The sequence below is a fragment of the Bufo gargarizans genome, chromosome 2 (assembly GCF_014858855.1).
Source record: "Bufo gargarizans isolate SCDJY-AF-19 chromosome 2, ASM1485885v1, whole genome shotgun sequence".
Taxonomy (NCBI): Eukaryota; Metazoa; Chordata; class Amphibia; order Anura; family Bufonidae; genus Bufo; species Bufo gargarizans.
In genome coordinates, this window is record NC_058081.1 from 495425925 (window position 1) to 495443161 (window position 17237).

Consider the following 17237-nt stretch of genomic DNA (forward strand, 5'->3'; position numbering starts at 1 on the left):
TGTGTCCAAATTCTGCCAACATAAAGCAATCACAGAATAGAATGTCAGAACAAAAGTGGAGACTGACACCTACACAGTCAGACCAGCTGCAGGAGAATGATCAGGGGTTTTACATGTTAGTTATGGTTACTGTAATGGCCGTCATTAGTGTTGTCTCCCATCGCCTCTTGAGATCACAGAAGTGGATAAATCAGGGAGGCCATTTAAATTTTTGTTTTGAAGACAAGTTTATTCATCATTACGCCATAACTCTTACATAATATTTGAAGAGCAACAGTCTTGTGTCTGGGACGTGCTGGCGCAAGTCATGCACAGGACCTCCCAAAACCATACATATTGAGTCACTGCGAGGTATCTCCAGTAAACCTGAACTACAGTGTAAACTCTGATATACCAATGATGTCATTTAGGCGGAGTGACCCTTTTTATTTTATTTTGGAGCAGAGTGTTAAAGGGGTGTTACACCTAATGTCCCTCTGAAATCCACTTGCTAAGGGTACTTTCACACTAGCGGTTTTCTTTTCCGACACCGAGTTCTGTCAAAGGGGCTCAATGCCGGAAAAGAACTGATCAGGCATATCCCCATGCATTCTGAATGGAGAGTAATCCGTTCAGGATGCATCAGGATGTCTCCAGTTCAGTCATTTTGACTGATCAGGCAAAAGATAAAACCGCAGCATGCTACGGTTTTATCTCCGGAGAAAAAAACTGAAGACGTGCCTGAATTTTTTCCATAGGAATGTATTAGTGCCGAATACGGCATTTAAAATACTGGAATGCGGGATCAGTCTTTCCAGACCCCCAAAAAAGGTGAAAAAAATAAATTCAGGATGACACCGGAAAGACTGATACGGCATTTCAATGCATTTTTCTGACTGATCAGGCATTTTTAAGACCGATCAGGATCCTGATCAGTCTTAGGCCTAGTTCACACGACCGTATGGCTTTTATTGTTTTTTGCGGTCCGTTTTTCACGGATCCGTTGTTCCGTTTTTAAGTTCCGTTGTGTTTCCGTTTCCTTTCCGTTTTTCCGTTCCGTTTTTCCGTATGGCATATACAGTATACAGTAATTACATAGAAAAAATTAGGCTGGGCATAACATTTTCAATAGATGATTCAGAAAAAACGGAACGGAAACGGAAGACATACGGATGCATTTCCGTATGTGTTCCGTTTTTTTTGCGGACCCATTGACTTGAATGGAGCCACGACCCGGCCAAATTTACGGCCAAATATAGGACAAGCTCTATCTTTCAATGGAACGGAAAAACGGAAATACGGAAACGGAATGCATACGGAACACATTCCGTTTTTTTTGCGGAACCATTGAAATGAATGGTTCCGTATACGGACCGTATACGGAACACAAAAAAACGGCCCGTACACCCGCAAAAAAAAACGTTCGTGTGAACTAGGCCTTACAAATGCCTTCAGTTGGCATACGTTTTGCCGGATTGGGCAGGCAGTCCCGGCGACAGAACTGCTTGCCGGATCACTCTGCCGCAAGTGTGAAAGTAGCCTAAGCGACTGTCCTCTGTTATCCACCATCTCCCACAGATTGTGATTTGTGGTTCAGGGTATAAAATGTGTGCTTACTGTACATGGTCAAAAAGTGAATATTGAACTGAAAACACATGACAAAACTAAAAATGAATAACATCATAAAATGGTATGTGGGGAATATCGGTGCAGGTGGATGAGATGCCCGACACATCTAGAATCCCCTAGTTTCTGAGCCAAGGTCAGTGGACATCTCCCCCCCCCCCCCCCCATAATTCTTGCTGAATTCCTTGCTGGTTACTCAGAAGGTACGTCTCTCATTGTAATCAGTCTCTGAGGATTTGTTAGGCCTTTGGCACAGAACCAATGTCATAGCATCAGGAATTCAAACATTTTTTCGCTAACAGGAAAACGCATCAATTAAAGTTTAACAAATTGATAACAGAAAATCCTTCATTGTAGCAGCTGCTGAAAGAGGAAAATCATTTATTTGGGATTAAGGTCTTTATTTCAATCAAAAAATTACAAAAGGATTCTTATAATCCAGAAGTGGCACGCAATCTACATATCACATAATGGGTATATAAATCAGGACAACACTGCACCCCATCCGTAATACTACACAACCCTCACACTGCACCCTATCCATAATACTTCAAAATCCTCATACTGAACCCTGTCCATAATACTTCACAACCCTCATAATGCACCTCATCTGTAATACTACACAACCCTCACACTGCACCCTGTCCATAATACTTCAAAATCCTCATACTGAACCCTGTCCATAATACTTCACAACCCTCATAATGCACCTCATCCGTAATACTACACAACCCTCACACTGCACCCTGTCCATAATACTTCAAAATCCTCATACTGCACCCTGTCCATAATACTTCACAACCCTCATAATGCACCTCATCCGTAATACTACACAACCCTCACACTGCACCCTGTCCATAATACTTCAAAATCCTCATACTGAACCCTGTCCATAATACTTCACAACCCTCATAATGCACCTCATCTGTAATACTACACAACCCTCACACTGCAACCTGTCCATAATACTTCAAAATCCTCATACTGCACCCTGTCCATAATACTTCACAACCCTCATAATGCACCTCATCCGTAATACTACACAACCCTCACACTGCACCCTGTCCATAATACTTCAAAATCCTCATACTGAACCCTGTCCATAATACTTCACAACCCTTATAATGCACCTCATCTGTAATACTACACAACCCTCACACTGCACCCTGTCCATAATACTTCAAAATCCTCATACTGCACCCTGTCCATAATACTTCACAACCCTCATAATGCACCTCATCCGTAATACTACACAACCCTCACACTGCACCCTGTCCATAATACTTCAAAATCCTCATACTGAACCCTGTCCATAATACTTCACAACCCTCATAATGCACCTCATCCGTAATACTACACAACCCTCACACTGCACCCTGTCCATAATACTTCAAAATCCTCATACTGAACCCTGTCCATAATACTTCACAACCCTCATAATGCACCCCGTTCATAATACTACACAACCCTCATACTGCACACAATCGATAACACTATACAATCCTTATACTGCACCCAGTCAATAATAATATACAATCCTTACACTGCATCCCGTCCATAATAATAACCGATCCTCATACTGCACACAATCGATAATACTATACAGCCCTCACATCACACCCTGTCGATAATACTATACAACTCTCACGCACCCTATCTCTAATAAAAAAAAAAACTCACATTGTACCCCGTCCATAATACTACACAAATCTCACACTGCACTAAGTCTATAATAATACATAACCCTCACACTGCACCCAGTCTATAATACTACATAACCCTCACACTGCACCCTTTCCTTAATACTACACAACCCTCACACTGTATCCTGTTCATAATACTACACAACCCTCATACTACACTCTGCCCATAATAATACCCAACCCTAATAATACACCCTATCCATAATACTACACAACCCTCACACTGCACCCTTTCTTTAATACTACATGACGCTCACACTGCACCCTATTCATAAGACTACACAACCCTCATACAACACTCTGTCCATAATAATACCCAACCCTCATAATACACCCTATCTATAATACTACACAACCCTCACACTGCACCCGTTCCACAATATTACACAACCATCACATTGCACCCAGTCCATAAATACTACATGATCCTCACACTAAACACTGTCCATAACACTACACAACCCTCACAATGTACCCTGTATATAATACTACCCAACCTTCACAATCCACCCTGTCCATAATACTACATGACCCTCACACTGCACCCTGTCCTTAACACTTAACAACTGTCACACTGCATCCTGCCCATAATACCAAACAACCATCACACTGCACCCTGTCCATAAAACTACATGACCCTCACACTTCACCTTGTCCATAATATACACAAGCTTCATACTGCATCCTGTCTACAATACTACACAACCCTCACATTGCACTATGTTTATAATACTACAGACTTCACCCTGTTTATAATACTACACAACCCTCACACTGCACCATCCATAATACTACACAAATCTCATAATGCACCATGTCAATAATACTACACAACCCTCACAATGCACCCTGTCAACAATACAACACAACCCTCACACTGTACCCTGCCCATAATTCTATACAAACCTCACAATGCACCCTGTCCATAATGCTGCACGACCATGACACTGCACCTTGTCCACAATACTACACGACCCTCACACTGCACTGTGTCCATAATACTACACAATCCTCATACTGCACCCTGTCCATAATACTACATGATCCTTACAATGCAACCTGTCAATAATACTACACGACCCTCACACTGCACTGTGTCCATAATACTGCACAACAGTCACACTGCACCCTGTCCACAATCCTATATGACCCTTACAATGCACCCTGTCAATAATACTACACAACCCTCACACTGCAGCCTGTCCACAATACTACACCATCCTCACTGCACCGTATCCATAATACTGCATGACAGTAAGTTACTGTCATGCAGTATTATGGATACGGTGCAGTGAGGATGGTGTAGTATTGTGGACAGACTGCAGTGTGAGGGTTGTGTAGTATTATTGACAGGGTGCATTGTAAGGATCATGTAGGATTGTGGACAGGGTGCAGTGTGACTGTTGTGCAGTATTATGGACAGGATGCAGTGTGTGGGTCGTGTAGTATTATGGACAGGGTCAGTAACACTGCACCCTGTCCACAATACTACACAACCCTCACACTGTACCGCAACTCTCCTGGCATCTCTGGGTGACTCATGGAAAACAGGGAGGCACCTGTAAGAGTTGAATTCCTTTTTATGAAACCTAACAGGCTGTGCTGCTCAGTGGCCAGGGCTGGTCAGGCTCGGGTGCTGGTGTTTCTTAGGTTTTGTGCCATGAATAAAGACATAAGTGCCCGTGTATAGTCCATAATACTCTGCAGCCCTCGCGTTACTACAGTGGCAATTTTTCCTTGAATATGAGTAATGCCCTGAGTAGTCTGACAAATCAGTTGCTAGGGATGTGCTGCCTAGCAACCCTATATAAAATTCTGCTTAATTAATCAGATTTTCTAAAAATAGTTTTAGGTGGAGAACCTCTGTAAATGTAACCACTTCTCCCATCAACAAGTATCCTCAAAACTATTTATTCCCCACCACTGCACTATTAATCATACACAGAGGTCTTCGACCCAAATCAGTCATGTATCACACCCCTGCCCTCAATGTGACCTATTACTTTCTCTTTTTTTGGTTCCTTTTCCCTAGGATCTACGAGAGATGATGGGAAATATCAGTTTTCTAATACAGAATTAAGAAAATGTAATTAAAATTTCGTAACTCTCTCTGCCGCTGGGGAGTACGTAATGGTGGTATCCCACGCTGGGCTGAGCAAGGACATCTGACGTTTTCTCATTGTGTGGGAGGAAATGGGGTAAGGGGGGACGCCTAACATAAGGGGGGAGAGGTCGTTCTCCAAAGATCCAAAAATAGCTCAAAGAACGGAAACTCATAGGGTTTCTCATATTTATACATTCAGTTTCCTCACAATGTCCTTGTATGGAATACAGATTTCTGGAGTACGGTGTATGGCACTTGGATATAATATGGATATGCACGGTATATGGCTTACAGATATGCACAGGGATTACAGAGTCGTTTTACCAACCATCCTGTGAAAAAGCTAAAGTTTTGATATAGCCATAACACAAAACTAGCTCTGCTACATCTTTTAAAAATCCCACTTGTCTTCCCTGCCAAATTGTTCAAAATAGGGGAGACATCTTGGTCTCCAGGTGGAACTAAAAAGGCTGCAGGTGCTCCTGACTAGGGAAAGCTTGCTGCATATGGATTGATATGGCTCCCAGTGTCAGCTGTATAACTCTGTATGCCGTGAGCTCCCCCTAGTGGTGGGCGCAGACAAACATTGTATCATTTGTATGTTATAGGGACATTAAGGGAAGTCATATATTTGTTTGTGGGGGCGCTGAAGTTCATGGGGACTCTCTGCTAGTAGTATTGCGTAGTGTGGGCATTTTCCTAACTATGGGTTATTATTCTGGCACTGTTGTTTATGGGAAGACAAAATTATAAAAAATCTTATTAATACCATAGACTGAGAAGAGGAATAATCAAGTGTTGCAAAACTGCATTTTCCTCCTTTTGCTATCAACCTAGTGCAAATCCAGCTCTGAGCTAAACAGCAGAATCAGGCCTGGTTGCTATGAGCACACCACCTAGCAACCCAAGAGTTTACCAGGCAATATCTACCTAGCAACCAATCTGTCTCAGAATTGTTCTATCACTGTACCTTCAAATGCTGCGATAAACTGAAATGAACCTGTGGTATATGTGCCCCCCACTCATTTCTAAAGGAAATGGGGTCTGCCATGTTGGATTCTACCCAACAGAAGAGACGGCTCCACAGTCAGTGAGGTCTCTAGTATGCCTGCAGCAGGCGGCTGTGTATGTGAACGATTTCCTATTTACAAAGATACCTTGTTGTTTCAAGGAAACGGGGAAAACATTAATAAAGGAAAAGAATTTGGGGGAGGGTGGGGGGGGGGGGGGTATCTGTTTTGTATTAAGACCCAGAGGACACGCTGCCCCGAGCTACAAACATCACTAATGAATGAGTATTGGGGAGGGGGAAATCATTATTATAATCACAGGTTGTAATGGGATTGCCCTCTTAACCCTTACAGTCCCAGGGGGCTGCCAGCACCACATAGACTGAAGCTTAGCAGACGCTGTAGGTAGTCACTCTGATGGCATTCATGGCCCCAATGGAATTAACCCTAACACTGCCGGATCAATTCTTACTTGATAGGAACTCGTGACGTGCGCCAAACTCGGACAGATTTGAAAAGTCCCAAAAGAAAGGGATATGACTAAGAGTCATGCAATTTATTATCAGTGTGCAACATTTCTGCGATTAATAACTGGTGTACAAAGTGGCAAATGACGTGGCATTTTGATAAATACAGCATTCATCGATGCCACCATTTTTTCCCTTTCATATTAAGGGGGCTTCTCCAGGCTATAGATATTGCTGACCTATTCTCAGGATAGGTGATCCATATCAGATTGGTGGTGGATCAACACCAGACATCCCTATATATACTTTGCGGAAGCAGACGGCTCAGCATGCTGTGTAATTTACGCCACCGGCGTACTGCACTGGAACAGGAGCTGAGCTGCAGTACCCGGTATGGCCACTGCACAGTGTATGAGCTGTCTGTTTCCAGTTCCGTACTCTGTATATCTTTCAGCACTGCAGCTGCCTGAAACAGCCTAAGGCCCCCTGCACACGATCAGGATTGCGTGATTTGCGGAAAATCCGCACCGTAGGTCATGTACATTGTATTCTATGAGAATTTGAAATTCTCAATGCACACGATGCGGATTTTTTCCGCGCGGACTTTGACCTGCGGTGCGGATTTTAAAATCCGCGACATGTCAATTATTTTTTTTTTTCCTGACCGGATTTTCTTAATTCACTTAGTGAAATCCGCATGCAGAAAATCCGCACCGAATCCGCACCAAATCCGCATGCAAATCCGCACCAATTAATGCGGATTGACCGCACGGATTTGCCTGTGAACACCTGCGGATTTCAGTGCGGATTCTCCGCACATGAATCCTGAACGTGTGCATGTAGCCTAAGGGTATATGCACAAAGTGCATATTACGCATCGACTTTCATGTGGAAAAGCCACAGATTAAGGCCCCATGCACACGGCCGTGTGCGGGCCGTGGAACCGTGGCCTGGATCCCTCCTGAGAGCAGGAGCGCACGGCGTCACTGGTTGCTATGACGCCGTGCACCCCCTGCTGCCGGCACAGTACAGTAATACACTGGTATAGATCATACCAGTGTATTACTGCATAGCGGCGGCAGCAGGGAGCGCACGGCGTCATAGCAACCAGTGACGCCGTGCGCTCCTGCTCTCAGGAGGGATCCAGGCCGCGGTTCCACGGCCCGCACACGGCCGTGTGCATGGGGCCTAAAGGCCTCTTTTCTCACCCTTTTTTTTTTTTACGGGCCATTTTTTGCGGTCCGTATACGGAACCATTCATTTCAATGGTTTCGCCCAAAAAAAAACAGAATGTACTCCGTATGCATTCCTTTTCCGTATTTCTGTTGAAAGATAGAACATATCCTATTATTGCTCGCAAATCACGTTCCGTGGCTCCATTCAAGTCAATGGGTCCGCAAAAAAAACAGAACACATACGGAAATGCATCCGCATGTCTTCCGTACCTGTTCAGTTTTTGTGGAACCATCTATTGAAAATGTTATGCCCAGCCCAATTTTTTCTATGTAATTACTGTATACTGTATAGGCCATATGCAAAAACAGAAGGAAACACCAAAAAAACGGAACAACGGATCTGTGAAAAACGGACTGCAAAACACTGAAAAAGCTATACGGTCGAGTGAAAGAGGCCTAATACACTACCAGCTAAATAGATGAGATTTTCAAAATCTCATGTATACAGTTCGGAAATTTTCAGAGCAGAAATTGAACTGCAGTGTGGATTTTGAAATCCAATTGTTTGTGCAGATTTTCAGTGCAGATTTCCCCCTATGAAATGCAAAGTGCAAGATCTGGGGCAAATCTGTGTCAAAATTCATGTCAAATTCCCCTAGTAGCACAACATGTAGATTTTGGTGTAGATATATTGTGGAAATACTCTGTGCATGTAGTCTTATAATACACAGAAAATCTGCAGATTTGGTACAAAGCCACACCAAAAACCGTGATAAATAGTAGCGATTTATGGCATTTTTCTGATTAGATTAGTATAGCAGGCCATACTGCCCTCCACAAATAATGAAAAATCCTAGTGTACTCAGTGCGGTCACTAGAAGGAATCGCTATATTCTGTAATTATTAATACTAATGCTAATGTGCAGTGCTCCCTCTAGTGGTCAATAACCAAAAGTTTCAAAACTTCCAAGCCTTTCCACCTGACAGGATCATTAATGCAGCTCTGCATCCAGAGGCCTTCCAGGACTGTAAGATGTTGTTCATGTCCTGCCTCATTTAGATAAAGGAGATTTACCAAAAGCGGTGTAAAGGAAAACTAGCATTGTTGTCCATATCAACCAATCAGATTTCACCTTTCATTTTCCAAATGAGCTCTGAAAAGTGAAAGGTGGAATCTGATTGGTTGCTATGGGCAACTAAGCCAATTTTCCTTTACACCAGTTTTCATAAATCTGCCCCTTTGGGGTCTCCCCACCTTCTGGAAGCGATAAATGCACGCTGCAGTACACTTACTGGTCAATAGCAATAAAGACCTAATAAAGGAGGTGATGGATCGCGTACTACCATCCACGTCCACGCCCATTGTATATACCACGTTGCATTATATTAAAGGGGTTGTCCCACGAGAAATATTCCGCTGTTTTCAAACTAGCATTTGGATCTGAATACTTTTGTAATTGCATGTAATTAAAGATTTAGTATAGTCAGTGAGTTACTCCATAAAATGTAACTGTATAGCGCCACCTACTGGTTTTTATTTTTATTATTTCTCTGTCCACCTCGCTGTGGTGGACGCACATGCTCAGTTCCATCCTTCAGCTACCTGCTGAGCTCTCATAGGGAGAAGGCTGCAGCCCTGAGCTAGCAGAGCAATTGGAGCAAAAAAATTGGGAGATCTCTGGATCCATGCGAGGTACTAACTTGGTTAGAAAGAGATTGCCATGTACTATACGATGTCTGATTTCTATGTTTTATATTAATCACGGGCTAACCCCTATAATATCTGCTATTGGTATCGGCTATTAAAAGCTGGGCTGAATAGTTTAATAGAACCTGTGCACATTATCAGGATTGTGAGGAGAGATATCTAGAATCTCCCATCTGCATTTTACCTTCAGGGAATCACTATGGTTGTGCTTCCTAGGACGCAGTGGAGCTCAGCTCCAACAGTTACCTCTGCAGATCCTAAAACTTCACGGCCCCATGCTTGTCACCCATGTCCCATTGACATAGCTCTTAGAAGCTGAGCTTACATGGAGCTGTGGGTTAATTACTGACAAATAAATGCTACCTGCAGCCACCACTAGGGGGAGCATACATGCATGTGCAGTAAGCTCCCTCTATTGGTGGCATCAGATAGAACTGTATCATGCTTTGGAGGTCTGAAAAGTATGGGGTTATTTAGGATTAGAAAAACATGGCTGCTTTCTTCCACAAAACAGCACCACACCTGTCCATGTTTGGTATTGCAGTACGGCTTCATTGAAGTGATTAGGGATGATCTGCAATACTGCATGCAACCTGTGGACAGGTGTGGCTCTGTTTATAGAAGCAATCTGCCATGTTTTCTACTACTGGACAACCCCTTTAAGATTAGACATCCCTTTTAAGTGCCTTTACATTCCATTTTTTCGCTGCCTGCCCATCTCAGAGTTGGGACTTGTTCACATCTTTAATCCTGAGGAATGGACCTCTCTCTGCCCGGGCTGAGTGTTTATGTGCAGACAGCGGCAGACAGCCAGCATCCCAGCACTTGCCAAAGCTATTTCCCCTCTGGACTGTACACTGTGTGCCGAGCACCCGCCCTCAGTGTGACTTCCTCGCTCACCTCGGCTCTGGTGGGTGCAGATGTCGTCCGTTTCATCCCACAGCTCAACACCTGGCCGCAGACAGCTCCAGTTATGGTAACCCACCCACCCATGTTTCCAGGGCTAGTCTCACCTCTACCTCTTCTGTAATCTAATTTAAAGGGGTATTCACATCTTGTACAGCATTCACGAGGGTATGCCATCACTTTAAAACCTGTGGGGGTCCGAATTCTTGGACGGCCACAATCCTGAAACTGAAAGGGTTGTGCTCGTGTAGCACTGCGTCCTTGGCTTTGGCAGGAACTGCACTGTGGTGCCATTCAAGTAAATGGTTCCAGCTTGGAAAACCAGTAAAGGAGACACAGCTTTAGGGCTCATGCACATGGCCGTTACGTACATTTGGGACCGCAATATAATGGGGACGGGGGCGGAGCTCCGGCGCAGCACAGCGGTGCACGGCAAAAGCCGCCGGACTAAAAAGTCGGACATGCAGGACTTTTTAGTCCGGCGGCTTTCGCCGTGCTGCGCCGGAGCTCCGCCCCCGTCCCCATTATAGTCAATGGGGTTGGAGCGGCGGTCCGGCGAAACAGCGGAAGGACGGATCCGACATGGTGAACAGCCTGTCGGATCCGTCCTGCCGCAAGTGTGAAAGTACCCTAACAATGCAGGTCTACTAATTAGTTTAATTAGATCCCACTGCAGCTCGTACAGCTATGTGGTACCCAACTGCAGCACAGACACGTCGTAACCGTGACACAACCGCACCGTATGGTCGTACCCTTTTAGTGCTAGACACATAGGGGAAGATTTATGAAGACCAATATGACGGATATGCCAGTCTTGATCCCCTGCGCTGCCAGAAAATTGGGGAGATTTATCAAAAAGGTGTCAAGGAGAAATGGCTTAGTTGCCTCTAGCAACCAATGAGATTCCACCTTTCATTTTTCAGAGCTCCTTTGAAAAATGAAAGGTGGAATCTGATTGGTTGCTATGGGCAACTTAGCCAGTTCTCCTTTACACCACTTTTGATCGACCCCAATGGGCTTAGTTTATGGTGAGCTCAGTCATAAATTCATATATTAGGCCCATCCTCTGGCAGTCAGTGAACCTAAATTGAAATCTATGGCAGCTCGGAACCAGAAAACTGTCCCTGTAACCTGTAAGAAAGGGGCGAGGGCGGCGAAGAAATGTGTCTAAATTTAGTCACAATTGCGTTTAAAAAGGCGTAGTGAGACGATAAATCTCCCGCATAAGGCCTCATGCACATGAACGTATTTGGTTTCCGTGACGTTTTTTTTGCGGATTCATTTCAATGGGTCCGCAAAAAATGCGGACAGCGCACCGTGTGCTGTTTGCATCAGTATGTCCGTTCCATAGCCCTGCAAAAAAAAAATAGAACATGTCCTATTCTTGTCCGTTTTAGGCAAAGTTACAATGGATCCGCCCCCCAAAAAAACGGATGGCATACGGATCGCAATTTTCAGACCGCAAAACACATACAGTCGTTTGCATGTAGCCGAAGTCAAGAAGAAATTAGGTTGCAACATGTCCTGATCATTTCCAGTGGACACAGGTGCATGGCCATCTCTTGTTACCTGCGGATATAAACATAAATGTCTCCATTCACTGACAGCAAGAATAGCATTTACATAATTGTGAAAGAATCTCTTCAAGTAATAGTTATCTATGGCCACACTGCAGAGAAAGGAAATATCGCACCCCAAGTTGCGGTTTCCCGAGACCGAACACTGCTCCTCTGCCCTGAACTCACAGCATCATGATGACGTAAGATACTGTGACTTCCCGCCACGGGTCTACTACTGTTTTGGACTCCCATAATGCCATGAATACAGTACAGGAACTCACAGCACCATAAATCTTTAGGGGAGCAGTGTTTGGTCCAGGAAAGATGGCTGACACGCGGAGCATGTTACCTGGACCAAATACACTTGTGTCAACCTGGCCTTTGTCAAATGCAGTCACTGACTGAATGGAGCTTACAATCTAATTTCCACACTGAAAGCATAGGGGACGCTATAGTGTCAGATTCCTAGGGGCGCAGTGATGGTGCTGCTCTCTGTGTGGACTCCAGCAATACTCCCCCATTATATCATTTACAATGAGATCATGAAATCGCTCTGGAGCTCGTGCTCAAATATTTCAGCAACCAGATGAATAATGCGAAACCCACAGTGACTGGAAAATCCGGTCATTGTGGAATTACAGACAATGACGGGTAAGTCATGTAAAGTATGATGTACTAATTCTGTAGGTGTAATCTTTTAATATGGGACTCTCTGCTCTTTTTTCGAGTGTCTGCTTGATTTGAAGCTTGTGTTTTTTTTTTTTTTTTTTAATCAAAATGACAAAATGTTGCACGTCAAATTTTCTAATTTATTGCGCAAAACGCCTATGGATTTCTCAGTCTGAAGTCTAGTTATAGTCATTAAACCAGGGCACTGGCGTACGCTTGTGTATTCTTGTACGGAAAAACCTCAGCGTAATATAATATCAGAAAAGTGCATGAGATTGGACAAGTTTAATGTACACTTTGCTTTTTCGTTCTGTGCAGAAATGTACTTGCTGTGTGGATTTTAAAATCCACAGCATGTCAGTTCTTTGTGCGGACGTCACCATTTTCAATGCTAGGGTGAAATCCACACAAAAACTATAAATAACATGCGGTTTCGGCCTCATGCACACGGCCGTTGCTTGGCTGCTCCATCCGTGCGGATTAGGCAGATGGATCCAGACCCATTGAACTTGAATGGGTCAGTAATCGCCAAAAAAGTAGTGCATGCACAGAAAACCCATGGAAGCACTACGGAGCTTCCGATCCATGCCTCCGTTCCGCACTGGACCTTCTGGATTGCGGACCCATTTAAAGCAGTTTGCAGGCCCCAATATGGGCCTGGCTGGCACACGGTTGTGTGCATGAGGCCTTCTGGTGTGGATTTGGTACGGAAACACACAGAAATCTGCAGGGAAATTCATGCAGAATTTCTGAGGCCAGCCCGCACCCATGAGCAGTTGGCACCTGCAGCAGCGGATCCGCAAGGCAGAGATTTCCCTAGATCCGACATTGCCAGATTCTACATTTCACAGCCAGATCCCCATTGACTATAATGGTGTCCAGCAGTGATCGACCGCTTTCCAGCATAAATGCCGGATTTTGGCAGGACAATTTCTTTTTGTCCAGCCGACAACTACGACAGGATGCCACAGATGCGAATGTACCCTAAACCCTTAGGCCTCTTTCTGAGGAGTGATGAGGTTTATGTCAGGATCTGTTCAGGAAAAAACAATGGTTTGGCGCACAAGTTCAATCTTTTTTTTTTCTGCGATTGCGTTCAGTCTGTGCATTTTTTCTGTCAAGATTGTATCCGGACTGAATGTTTTTCACATGAAAAAAAAAAAAACGACTGAAAAATAACAATCAGTGAAAAACACATTGTATGCTGATGCCTTCCGTGTTCACACAAGCCCATTCACTTATATTGAGTCAGAGCTGTGTGAAAAACGCACACAATATAGAACACGATTTTTCGCAAAGATGATGCGTGAACAACGAAGCCCATGTACACAGACCCATTGAAATGAAAGGTGCAGGATTTAATCTGGATATTATGCGTTTAATACACGCATCGCATCCGGACGGAAAACTCGCTTGTGTGAAAGAGGCCTTAGGGTACTTTCACACAAGTGTTTTTCTTTTCCGGTATTGAGTTCCATCCTAGGGGCTGAATACCGTAAAAAAAAACTGATCAGTTTCATCCTAATGCATTCTGAATAGAGAGCAATCCGTTCAGTATGCATCAGGATGTCTTCAGTTCAGTCACTGTATGGTTTTTGGATGGAGAAAATACCGCAGCATGCTGCAGTATTTTCTCTGTCCAAGATTCTGGAACACTTGCCGGAATGCCGGATCTGGCATTATTTAAAATTGAAATGCATTAATGCCGGATTCGGCCCTAAATTTTTCAGAAAAACGGACCCGGTTTCGCGGTCTGCGCATGCGCAGACCTTTAAAAATTTGAAAAAGTTAAATACCGGATCCGTTTTTCTGAATGACTACTGGAGAGATGGATCCGGTATTGCAATACATTTGTGAGACAGATCCGGATCAGTCTACAAATGGTATCCGTTTGCGAACAGATTGCTGGATCCGGCGACGGAACTGCCTGCCGAAATCCAGCGACGCTAGTGTGAAAGTACCCTTAGACGGGCTGTCTAGACCTGCACCAGATTTCTCATAGGGGCTCAGGCTGGATGATAAATGTGGTGCAGGGATAAAAAAGCTTAGTTGCCCCTAGCAACCAATCAGATTCCATCCTTCATTTTCCAAACCAGCTCTGAAAAATGAAAGGTGGAATCTGATTGGTTGCTAGGGGCAATTAAGCTGGTTTTCCTATACACAAGTTTTGATAAATCTACCCCACTTTTCTCTGACTATATCAACTATGGGTTGGCTTACTTTGAGAGAGAATTTTACATCAGAATTGTGGCACAATTTTGTAGCAAAAAGTTGCATTTTAGGGGCACACCAAATTGCCATTAAGCTAAACCCCATCCATATTTTTTGGAGATATGTGTTTTGCGGACAGCAAAATACATACGGTCGTGTGCATAAGCCCTAACACTGTACCAGCAAAGTTAATGAGATCTTCCAAATCTTATGTACTCAATGGGGGTCATTTCTCAAAGTCCCCCTGTGCTGCCGGAGGATACGCCTAATTTATGGTGAAGCACAGGCCTCCTCATATATTAGGCGCCTCCCCTGACTGGAGTAGATTTCCAACATCATTACGTAATTGTCAGTGAATTTGCTGGGGCCGATGGCCCAGACCCCACTACATCTCTGCCACTCCCCAGTGGCAAGGACAGAGTAAAGTTTTGTCGCACAGGAGTTTAAAAAGTTGCAAAAAGGGGCATTACAGCTTTTTCTAATGCCAAACTGGTGTTGGTAAATGGCCCCCATTTTGTTTTTTTTTACACAGGGAAATTGACTTGCAGTGAAGATTTTGAAATCTGCAGCATGTTGGTTGTTTGTGCGGATTTTCAGTGTCATGCAGCAGGTGAGAGCTGGGGCAAATCCGTATCAAAGTCCACAACCAGATTGGCAAACAACACATGCAGATTTTGGTTGGAAATGTAGTGAAATCCGTACAAAAATCCTTGCGGAAAATTTGTATTAACTGCGCTGCTGTGTGCATGTAGCCTAACCCTAAGTTCAAACCTGAGCGTTTTACAGCGCGTTCCTACGCGCTGTAAAACGCTCAACAAGGAGAAACCAATGCTTCCCTATGGGAATGGTTCTCACCTGGGCGTTTTACAGCACGTACGATCGCGCTGTAAAACGCCCGATGCTCAAAAAAGTTCTTGAGCTTCTTTGGGGCGTTTTGTCGCGCGTTCCCGTACATAGACTTTCGGGAACGCGCGACAATGGGCGTTCGCTTGTCTCTGTATGCGCGATTGCAAACGCCCGTACAATCGCGCATACAGAGCGCTCCTTTCGGAACACTCAGGTGTGAACCCAGGGTAATACTATCACAGTACATGGGAAAAGGTTCATTGACAAACTCAGTCCAACTACATTAGTGTCATTAGTGTACAGGCATATACGGCTAAGGCCTCATGCACACGGCCGTTTTTTGGGTCCGCATCTGAGCCGCTGTTTTGGCGGCTCGGATGCGGACCCATTCACTTCAACGGGGCCGCAAAAAAAATATAACCTGTCCTATTCTTGTCCGCAAAAAGGACAATAATAGGCAGTTTTATCAATGGCCGCCCGTTCCGTTCTGAAAATTGCGGAAGGCACACGAGCGGCTTCCGTTTGTTGCGGATCTGCGGTTTGTGGACCGCAAAAAAACGGCACGGTCGTGTGAATGTAGCCTAAGGGTATGACCACATAGCGCGGTTGTGTCATGCTTGTGACGCAGCCATGATGCGGTCGACTATTGTGCGGCTAATTAAACTAATGAGGCCACACTGTTTAGTCAGTCTACATTGTTAATGACCGTGCGACACCTTCAAAACCGTGGCCATTAACAGTACAGACCGACTAAACAGTGCGGTCTCATTAGTTTAATTAGGGCTCGTACGGCCACATGGTACCTGAATAGAGCATGGTGACCGCGTCGTGTGGTCATACCCTTTGTTAACTCTTTCAGCTGGCATCAATTGTACGCTGAACACTAAAAACACTTACTGAGGTACTAATAGGTTAACTACGCAGTGGGGGTCATTTATCAAAAGTGGTGCGAGGGAAAACTGGCTTAGTTGCCCATAGCAACCAATCAGATTGAGCCTTTTATTTTCCAAAGGGCCTCTGAAAAATTTAATGTGGAATCTGAGGTGAAGCAGAGCTTATTGTGCTCTCATGCACATGACCGTATGTATTTTTTGGTCCGCAAAAAAACGGATCTGAGAAAAAATACGCATGACATCCGTGTGCATTCCGTATTTTGGTGAACAGAACAGTCCTATCCTTGTCCGTAATGCAGACAATAATAGGACATGTTCTATTTTCTGCAGAAAGGACATACGGAAACTTCAGTTTTGTTTTTTTTGTAGACCCATTGAAAT

At 44.2% G+C, this 17237-nt stretch overlaps 1 protein-coding gene across 2 annotated transcripts in view; it reads right to left on the reverse strand.

Moving 5' to 3' along the window:
- The window catches only part of SYN3 (synapsin III), a 333478-nt gene that overhangs the window by 99030 nt on the left and 217211 nt on the right, over positions 1 to 17237 (reverse strand). The window lies entirely within an intron of this gene.